The sequence below is a fragment of the Sciurus vulgaris genome (genome assembly GCF_902686455.1).
Source record: "Sciurus vulgaris genome assembly, chromosome: 4".
NCBI lineage: Eukaryota > Metazoa > Chordata > Mammalia > Rodentia > Sciuridae > Sciurus > Sciurus vulgaris.
The window spans coordinates 106,148,189-106,158,001 of record NC_136464.1 but is presented as its reverse complement, the minus strand read 5'-3'; the positions used below and the strand labels follow the sequence as shown (position 1 = coordinate 106,158,001).

At 35.9% G+C, this 9,813-nt stretch overlaps 1 pseudogene across 1 annotated transcript; it reads left to right on the top strand.

Moving 5' to 3' along the window:
- The first annotated feature begins 2,353 nt into the window (after nucleotides 1–2,353).
- On the top strand, nucleotides 2,354–9,659 carry LOC306660280 (annotated as a pseudogene). Its single transcript has 3 exons — nucleotides 2,354–2,398; nucleotides 4,310–4,556; nucleotides 8,844–9,659. The product of its transcript is annotated as an uncharacterized misc_RNA (transcript).
- The last annotated feature ends 154 nt before the right edge of the window (nucleotides 9,660–9,813 follow it).

Here is a 9,813-nt window from a genome sequence, read left to right as displayed (position 1 = left end):
TATTTGAAAATTTCAACAAAATGTATAAACTTCTGCATGCTATGCAACATTTATTTTTGAAGTGGTTATAATTTTACAGTTTCTGTTGCTTGTCTTCTCTAGCACAGGTTTTAAATGAGAACAGTATTATATTCTAAAGAAGAATGAAAAATATCAATGTAAAAATGTGAAGAGAAAGATAAATTTAAAGTGATATACTTTTTACTGAAGTTAATTTTTCTGCAAACTTTCTAAGCTCAGGGATCATTATTATTATAAGAAAAACTTTATCTTTAAAGGTATGAATGGTAAATAGGCTTTTTTGAGACATGTAATACTGTCACAAATACCTAATTTGTGTGAAGCAGCAAATACAAGTAACTATAATATAATAAAATTTTATTAACATAAACTAGTGATGTGTAAGATTTGGCTCAAGGGTTGTAGTTTGCAAACTCCTGATTTAGATCACGTTACATATGAAGTTGTTAGATAGGCAGTTTTAGGAATTATTTGTGATCCTTCATTTAGAAACATGCAACTGTAAGAATGTACCAATTTAACATTTACACAAAAACAATTGAGGAATGTACTAGAAAATTTTAAAATGACCAACTTGATTAATGTGGCTGTAGAGTTCAAAAGAGTCAAAAAACTACAGTAGAATAATAATAAAAGGAAAAAGTGAACAATGGAGAGTTATTCACTTAAAATATTTTTTGTCATAAACTCAAAAAGTAATAATTCAGATAATAACAAAACAACCGAAAAACCCTTTATAAATATAAAGAATAAGCAAGTTGGGCATGATGGCATATGGACTTGGGAGGCTGAGGCAGGAGGATTCCAAGTTTGAAGCCAGCCTCAGCAACTACCAAGGGCTTAAGCAATTTAGCAAGGCCCTGTCTCTCGATAAGATAAAAAGATCTGGGGATTATGCCTCAGGGGTTAAGCTCCACTGGGTTCAATTCCTGGAACAACAACAATAAATAAAAATAAGCAAACATACTTAGCCATATGATCCTTCCAGATTCTAGTCCAGTTTGTAAAATGCTTGGAGGCCATCACTTCCATTTTTATAAGACTAAATGTTGAACCAACTGGTGGCAACTCTTCCTAGAGAGCCATTAGCCAACTAATTTCATATTTTTAATATATATATATATATATATAAAACATTCTTCTTGAAGGCACACAACGTCATTCTCCAGGAGAGATCATATTTTAGTTTACAAAACAAGTTCTAAGATACATAAGAATATTGAAATCATATTAGGTATCATAGCTGAGCACACTGACATGAAATTAAAAGTAAATAGCAGGAAAATTCACTAATACATGGAAAACAAACCACATGCTCCTAAACAACCAATGGATCAAAGGAAAATTTTTAAAAATAAAGCATGAGTTGAACATATTTAGAAATACCATACCAAAACTAATAGGTTGCAGTAAAAGAAAATCCATGTAACATGCAAGTTTATAGCCATTTTTGATTACATCAATAAAGATAGAGGGCCTGGTAGAAACAATCTAGTAATATACCTGATGGTACTAAGAAAAAGAAATTGAAGTCAAAAAATATAGAAAAAAGCAAAGAACCAAAGCAGAAATAACTTGAAATGATGACTGGTAAACCAATGGAAACAAATTTTAAAAACTCGAGTTTTTTTTTTTTTTTTAAAGAAGATAAATAAAAAAAAGCAAACCTTAAGTCAGACAATATAATGAAAAAAAGATGACTGAAATACAATAAAAAGAGTAGACACTAAAATTGATATCATAGAAATACAAGGCATAATAGAAAGTACTGTGAAGATAACCTAGAACGAATGGGTAAATTCCACAATACAAACAACCTTCCCAGACCAAATCATTAAGAAAGAAAAAACCAGAACATACCAACAAGAAGTAAGGAGATTGGATCAGTAGTAGAAAGAATCTCATCAAACAAATGCCCAAGGATTTGATGGCTTTCTTACTGTCCTCTAACAAATGTTCAAGGAATACCATTTCCTTCTCAAAATGTTAAAAAAAAATTAAGGGGAGGAAATATTTCCCAAATGATATTACCAGACCATCATTACCCTAATAGCAAAACCATATGAGATTAAAATATCAAAGACCAATAACTCTGATGAACGACATAAGAAAAATGGAAGTACACAAACATTGTGATCACATCCACAAATACACAAGAGGAATTCAACAATATTAAACATACCTCCTTGATTTAAAAAAATAGACTTTCAACAAACTAGATATATAAGGAATGAAACTAAATAATGAACGTGTATGACAAAAATCAAGTTAACAAAATGCTGAAATAGGTAAAAGTTAAATATTTTCCTCTATTATTAGTTAATAAGAGAGGATGCCCAATCTTACCAAATTTATCAACATATTCCAGGAAGGCCTAGTAAGCAATTAGGCACAAAAGAAAGAAAAAAAATTAAGAAGGGCCTGGGTGTGGGGATACATCAGGTTGAAAATAAAAAACAAGTTAAGCTGTCCTTAATGGCAGATGACATGATGTTATATCTAAAATACTCTAAAGACCACACACACACACACACACACACACACACACACACACAGAACTATCTTTTATGCTGCAGGATATGAAATCAACATATAAAAGTTGCGTTTCTATACACTAACAAGGAACTACTTGAAAAATAAAATACAATGCCGCTTATGATAGATACAAAAAATACTTTAAAAATCTCCATAAAAATTCCAGGGACAAAAAAAATCCTACAAATCACAAGGAACCACAAAGGTCTTCAAATATCTAAAACAATCTTGAGCAAAACCAAATCTGGACACATCGTACTACTTGAATAAAGTCTTAGAGATAAAGCTGTAGTAATCAACACAGGATGGTAACAGCATAAAAATAGATAAAAAGGCAAATGGAATGAGAGTCCAGAAAAATAATCCATGCACTTGCAGTCAATAAGTTTTCACAAGGGCTGAGAATACACAATAGGAAAAGACTGTCTCTTTAATAAATGGTAATACCTGGAAATCTAGCTCACTAAATACAGAAAAATTAAGTTACACTGTTTCCAAATCATATATAAATAAAAGTCAGTACAGGACAAATTAAAAACTTAAATGTAATTATTAAAGCTGTGAATATACTTGAAGAAAAAAGGAGAAAAACCCTCTCCAGCATTTAAAAATATTGTTAAACCTTTATTTTACTTATTTATTTTTGATGTGGTGCTGAGGATAGAACCCAGGGGCTCCACATGTCCAGCCTTCTACCACTTAGCCACACCCCCAGCCCTCCCTGACATTTTTATGGGTTGATTTTTTTAAATATGTAAATCTAAAACACAACCACCAAAGCAAAACTAGGCAAATGAAATTATATCCACCTAAGAAACTTCAGTAAAAAAAAGGGAAAGACCAAGAAAAGGAAAACTCAACCCACCAAAAGTTAGAAAGTGCTTGCAAGACTTAAATGGAACATGTTGTTAATATCTCAATTGAACAACTCATCAGTAAGAAAAAAAATAAGGCAATTAAACAATAACAGTGGACCTGAATAAATATTTTTCAAAAGAAGACAAACAAACGGCCATTAAGTATTATGAAAAAAATGTTCAACATCCCTGATCATCAAGTAAATGCAAATTAAAATCACAATGAAATATCACATAGATAGTAGCTCACCTACTACGAAATGACAAAAATTAAATGTTATTGAGGATACAGAGAAAAAGAAGCCCTTGTACACTGTTGGTAGTAATATAAATTGGTACAGAATATTAGGGGAAAAAGTATACTAGTTCCTGAAAATATGGGAAACAGAACTATCAATTGATCTAGTTATCTCACTCCTGAATATGTAGGTCAATGAATATAAAATGTCTATGTCAAAGACATATGTATGCTTTCATGTTTATTGCAGCACTATTCACAATCTAAGTGTCCATCAAAAGATGAATCGATAAATAAATGACAGTATATATACACAGTGGAATACTAGTAAGGCCTAAAAGAAAAACAAACAAACAAACAAAAAACTTCCCTTTTTAACAACATAGATAAATCTCAAGGACATTTTATTAAATAAGCCAGGCATAGAAAAATATGTACTGTGTGATCTCAACTCATGTTTAACAAACATAAAGAATTAGAAGCCACAGAAGCAGAGAGAATCGTGTTCACCGAGTATTAGGGCAGGGGAGGGGGGGATGGGATTTGGTATAAATCGGTCAATGGCTAGAAAATCCAGGATAGCTAGGGGGAATAAATTCACGAGATCAACAAGACGGTGACTGCAGTCAATAACCATGTACTCTTGAAAATCACTAAGAAGTCAGTGGCGGCGGAGCGGCGGGCGCCAGCGCTCTTCCGCCGCTGCGGGAGCCATAGCGGGACACCCAGCGGCGGCGGCTGCAGAGGAGCCCGGGGACGCCGCCCCTGCCGCGCCCGCCTCAGCCCACCGGGCTCCCAGGCCCGCAGCACTCGCCTCGGTGAAGTGTCAGGATGTCTGACCCAAGGCCGTGATCAGGAAGGCAGACCTCTTTATGAGGACATGCAACAAGAAGCCGCCTGTTTCCGTTTGTGTATAAAACACCTCTCCCTTTTGTGGTCCAAAATTATTACTTTCATATTGCTGTATTCCACCTACTGGGTCCAAGTTAATTATTTTCTCCTCAACATCATCCTTTACTTTTAATTTTAATGAGGAAATGCATGGGAGAAATTCTTCATATCTCTATAGGTACAAACTCATTCATATGTGTAAATTCATTCATATTTTTAAAACTTATTGATATTTATTGAATCCTATTAAGATCAGGAAGGGCTCCCTATACTTGCAGCCAGTACAGAAAGTCATTAAGGACAGATAGGTTGTTACATAAACAAAAGTCTATTGTGTGTAGGTCAATAAAACAAAGGTAAGTGTTTATACTAGTAAACAGTAAATTAAAAACAATAAACAGTGACAGCAGCATAAATTCACTCATATTGATAAACAGTATATATTATTATGCACATATATATTTGATGTGATATTTTAATAAGGTACAAAATTTCCAGTTAAACGTGTTTTCTTTTGCATTTTAAATATCACTAAACTGCTATCATATACATAGCAAAAACAAAATTTTACAGCACATCTGATTTTATAAATGATATTCTAAGAAATATGTTCTGTGATATAAAATATATAATAAAGAATAAAATTGAAAAGATTTATGATGCAGTAAAAGTTAATAAATCTGAATGGAACAGAAATGAAATATTATTTATCAGTCTTAGAACTACCCAAAAATGGCCAATGAAGGATGTTTGAAAAAAATAAAATTACATAAAAAGGGGAAACAAGACACTGAAATGAAAAGATAAAGAGAAAAATAAGCTCTAAGTAGGTGGATAAGCAACAGTGAAGCACTGTTTTATATATATATATATATATATCATGTTATGATTAAATAACTAATAAATTTCATTTAGAATTGAAAACTCAAAAATAAGGCAGATAAAAGTTAAATGTTGGATGCAAAATGAAATTCTATTTCTACATAGCTAAAAAATTTAAAATTTGTTAATATCTGATATATAATTTCCCAGAAAATAAAATGGAGAAGCAAACCATTTTAAACATTCAGGACATATATTAAAGGAAATAATATTGAATAAAGAAAATGACTTGATTTCTACACAAATTTCTACTCAGATTTTTCTCTATTTATGCAGAATCAGCTCTTCGAATCCTCTCAATTACCTTCAAAACCAAGACTTTTCATGAATTCAATAATTGTCCTTAGAGAATAATATTCCTTAGTTCACAGGAATTAAAAATATGAGAATTAAATTTAAAGTTTCCTATGACGAAGTTTCATCTCTTCTTCGATGTTTGGTATTGTTTCTGGGAGTTTGATATTTACTTATTTAATTCTTTCTCACTAACACTGTGATACCCCCTCCTTTCCAATCCTAATTTCAGCAAAATAAAATCATCCTCCAAGCCACATATTTTTCTTATTTTGCCACTTTTCTCCCTCTAACACCTGTTGCCTATTTTTCCCTCAAATAATTACAGAAATAGCTACTTGCACACATGTTCTTCAATTCTCTTCCTTTACACTTTAAACTTTCATCTGCATCTCTCCACTAAAATTCTAGTGGCTCAGATTTCTAGAGGACACCTTTTTGTTTCCGCACCTAAACACAGGACATTGTTATACTATTCTTTATTGACTAAAGCACACTCTGCTACATTTCTATAGTAATATCTTCATTCTTGCTGCTAAAACTTACTCAATTCATTAAAGAATTCCTAATTTATCTTTTAATTCATGTGCACAATAAATCTACAAGCAGGTTACAGACGTAAGACCGCTAAAAAGTATCTCAATATTTTTATTTTTGTGTATTTGTGCCCAGATTCTCCGTTGGGGTAACTGCAATTTCCTTCTACTCAACTCTCTACTGTCGCCCCAAACCTAACCTCAAACCACCTGAGTATTACAGCCATCTGTCTCCCTTACTGATCAACCTTTAGCTCATTTCCTTCTGCTCTGAGAACAAAATCTGAATTTGTCAGCTTTCTTACATTATGTTAATGAGGAGGTCCTTTCAAATATTGTTTCTTTTAAGAGGAAAGAAAACACCAAACCAATGAACCTATGATCTAGTCTGAAGCATGCAACCTACGCTCAACTCTGCCACGAGATTAGCTGGTATTCCACGAAAATTAGATTCTGGCATCGCTTCCGAAAACTTCATTATTCAACCTTCCATATCAACAAGTCTCATTTTCATTGATACGTGTAAATAAGTACACATACCTCTCTGAAAAGTCCCTGTGGTGAAAGGAGATTTCTTCCTTCCATTGGTAGCAGCGATCCCTGGAAGCGGCAAACCCGGAAGCTCACGGCCAACCGCGTGGTCCATGTCTTCCGAACCCAAAGGCCTCCGTAGTTAACGTCCCTACTCCCCACGTGCACGCGCGCGCGTGGGGGGGGGATCAAATCCACCTCACAAATCCCACAGCACTTTGCCGCTAGAATGTGTGACTCCAGTGGTAAATATGGGGCTTGGGTCAACGCTATTGGTCCAGATTTATGCTAATCAGGGTTTGGATAAAGTAGCATCGCTATTGGTCCAAATTTATGCTAATGACGTTTTGGAGAACTACACAAGCTATTGGTTAGCATTTGAGTCTTGAACTTTGGCTCTGCCCTTAATTCCGTTTTTTCTGGCTGGGGGCGGGTGGTGAGAGACAGGTCAGTGTGCCCTGATTCTCCTGGGCCCTGACATGCACTTGCATGACGGGACTCATGGACACAATTAAACATCAGCATTTGAGTCAGTATCAGGCATGTTTTGTCAGATTTTTTTCTAGGTTGTACTATATACATAATAGTACAAAACGTACTCAGCTTTGATAAGATCAACTTTTATAATTTGCATGAGTAAAATAATATTGTACCTATCTTCCTGTGACTCATTTCACTTAAAATGATGATTTTTATTTTTATCCCTTTTGCTGCACATAACAAGATTTCATTATTTTTTATAGGTAAATAGTATTTCATTGTGTGCTGCATCTTTTAAATCCATTTATCAGTTGATGGACACTTCAGTTATTTGGCCAATGTGAATAGTGCTATAATAAACATGGGAATTCAGATCCTTTTTGACATACTGATTTAATTTGTATATATTTTCAATATTGGAAAAGCTGGATCATATGGTAGCTCAATGTTTAATTTTTTTTTTTTTTTTTTTTTTTGTTTCAGTGCTGGGAGTTGAACCCAGGGCCTCCGTGCTTGTTGGGCAAACACTATACCAACTGAGCTATATTCCCAAACCCTCAGTGTTTAATTCTTTTAGAAAATACTTCATTTACCATTTTCCATTATGATTATGCTACTGTAGATTCCCACCAATATCATGCAAGTGTTCATTTTCTCTCCATCCTCACCAATTCTTGTTCAATATAGGTTTTCTATAATAGCCATTCTTACTGGAGTAAAATGATATCTCATTCTGATTTAGATTTGTATTTCCCTGATAATTACTGATATGGAGTATCAGAACTTTATTGTTTTTTCTTGAATCTTGTTTTCCCAAAAACAATAATTTTTAAATTCTACATTGACAAAAAGGACTCAAATTTGTTTATTATTTCAAAATAAGTGTTCATTTTGAATTATTCAGTCTGAGGTATTCTGTTACAGCAGCAAGAAAATGGACTGTTAACTTTCTGAATTCAATTTTGATTAAATACATCACTGTCTTATATCATGATTTCCCAGAGACTGATGGAAGCTAAGTAATCATTACAAAGGTAAGAAAACACAGGAAGTGAGTAAATGAAAAATACAAAAAAGAGAAAAGTACCCAGTAAAATGGGTATTCCCATGCCAGCTACCATTGTGAGCCACCATCTGGTCCTAATCTCTACAGAAAAACTCAACTGATGTATCCCCTGTTCTTCACCCAGGAGGATAGAAGACCTAGATTATTTATATCTCACTATCATCAATCTTTTTTTTTTTCTTTTTGAAGATGTCTTAAAACATTAATCCCCTGACACGTGATACCTTCCTGAATGAAAGGCTGATAAGGTACAAGAAAAAGCTCTCAGGAAGCTAAATGAGGTGCTGCTTGTGCAACCAGAGGGACACATGCAGAAGCGCTAAGACAAGTGAGGTAGTGTTCCCCGCTAGTACTCTCATACTCTTTATTTTCCGAAGATCACTTGGCCGTGTCAGAGGACCAGGCCAGTTGTATTAAAATTAAATACCTCCAGTATGACTTTTTCTACTTGTCTCATGATGTCATCTAAATTGTTTCTATACTTACTGAATTTCTTAAAAATTAAAAATTAGGGGGAGGAGCGCGGAGCAGCGTGGGAGCGCGGTGGCGGGGTGGGGAGCTGCTCCTCAGGCTTGGGAACCCCGGCCTGGACATCCGGTTTTCCCCGGGCTCAGGTCCTTCACTGACCATAGGCTGGGCCCTCGCCCCTGACCGGAGTGTCAATGCGCCCGCCACCCGGGATGCAGCCCTGCAGGGAGCCGCTAAGGAGGTGGCAGGCCGCCACATGCTGGCCGCTGTCCTCCGTGGTGCAGCCTCTTCACCGACTCTGAGCTGCAGAGCTACAAGAGCGACTTGGTGCTGTGGCCCCTCCCCCCCTCCTACACCCGACACAACTCTAAGGACTTTGAGGCCCTACTTGCAGATGCCAGCAAGTTACCCAACCTGAAGGAACTTCTCCAATCGCCTGGAGACGAAGACGAATGGGCCCGGGGCCTGGTGAGCTGGATTTTATCCTCAAAGGTCCTGACAATCCACAGTGCAGGGAAGACAGAGTTTGTAAAGATCCAGCAGCTGACTGGTGCCCCTCACACGCCTGTCCCCACCCCGGACTTCCTATTTGAAATTGCATACTTCGAACCAGCCAATGGCAAGTTTTATGAGACCAAAGGAAAACGAGACCTTTTCTACGCCTTCCACAGTAGCAGCCTAGAAAACTTCCATTCCATCATCCATAATGACTGCACTGCCACCTGAACAAGGGCTTCGAGCCAGCTCTCTTGGTTTTCCAGCCATTCGTTTATGCTCATGATGTTCCTGTGTCTGCTGCTGCTGCTCATAGTGAGTGTCATCAACTCCTCTGCTTTCCAACACTTTTGGAATCGTGTTAAAAGATAATCTTTCTGGGTCTGGTGTGGGAACCACCTCAACCACGTCCCTTATGATATTGTTTCCTGCCTCCTGTGCCTCATGTCCCACCAGGTCAAGCCTGGGGACTAGTTAGGGGCCACAGGACAATTTTTTAATATGCCATAAATGTATTGA